We start from the raw sequence: 1,531 nt of genomic DNA on the forward strand, positions 1-1,531 counted from the left end.
AGAGAGAGAGAGAGAGAGAGATCCCCAATGAGATGGAGTGGCACAGTAGCAGCAACAATGTACTTGAATGTAGTAGCAATTGTGAAACTGGCACAAGACAGGGCATTGTTTCATTCTGTTGTTCATAGAATAGCTTTGAGTTGGAATCAACTTGACAGCACTTAATAACAACAACATACTTGACAATAATGTGCTGCTATTTATAAGGTTTTTAGTGGTTAACTATTAAGAAGTACTCAACCTCTTCTTACTAATCTGTCTTATTCTCCCCTAGTAGGACTTCATCTATCAAATTTATACTCCAACCACTAAAGCCAATGAAAAAGTATTTGAAGAATTGTACCAGTTCTTTATTGTGAAGTGTATCCTCGTTAAGAGAATTTGATAATTACTGATGACTGCATTGCAAAAGTAGGAAAAAAGAGGATCTGTAGTTAAAAATATGTTGTTGGGGATAGAAATTATGCTGGAGATTGCATGATAGAGTTTTGCAAGACCAATTATTTACTCATTGCAAATAACTTTTGTCAACAACATAAATGGTGACTATACTCTTGGACTTTGTCAAATGCAACACACAGGAATAAAATCAACTGTATATGTGGAAAGAGACTACGAAGAAGTTCAATATAATCAACTAAAACAGTGAAACAAACCATCAATTATTCATATACAAGTTCAAGCTGAAGGTGAAGAAAGCTTTAAAGAGCTCACAAGAGCCAAAATATGATACTGAGTATATACTACCTGAATTTAGAGACCATTTAAAAAACACATTTGATGCATTAGACATCAATGACCTGTAACTGGAGGTTTGTAAGATATCATCAAAACATTATATAAGAATAAAACAACAGGTCATGAAAAGCATAGGAGAAAAAAAGGTAAAAGTTGATGTCAGATGAGAGTCTAAATTTACCCTTGAATGTAGAAAAGCTAAAGCAACTGGAAGAAATGATGAAGTAAATGTTGTATAGGAAATTTCAAGATGACAAGATGAAGCATTACAATGAATGTGCAAAAACTTGGAGTCAGAAAAATGAAAGCGAAGATTATGCCTAACATTACACCAGCTGAAAGAACTGAAGAAAACCTTCAAGTTTTACTTTGCAATACTGAAGGATTCTGTGGGCAAAATAATGAGTGATACAGGAAATATCAAAAGAAGATGGAGGGAATGTACAGAGTGGCTGCACCAAAAAGAATTAGTTGATATTCACTCATTTCAAAAGGTAGTGTATGATCAAGAACCAATTACATTGAAAGAATAAGTTCAAGCTGCCATGAAGTCAATGTCAAAAGAACAAGGGTTAAGGCACTAATGGAATACAAATTGAAATGTTTAAACGAATGTAAGCAGTGCTGCACACCTGTTCATTTATGTGCCAAGAAATTCAGAAGATAGCTACCTTGACAAATGACTGGAAAAGATATATACTTTTGCTCATTCCAAAGAAAGATTACCCAATGAAATATGCACATTGTCTACAATATAAAGATCACATGTAAGAAAAAAATTTCTGCAAGATAA

This window comes from Chrysochloris asiatica, unplaced genomic scaffold, assembly GCF_000296735.1.
Source record: "Chrysochloris asiatica unplaced genomic scaffold, ChrAsi1.0 scaffold00143, whole genome shotgun sequence".
NCBI lineage: Eukaryota > Metazoa > Chordata > Mammalia > Afrosoricida > Chrysochloridae > Chrysochloris > Chrysochloris asiatica.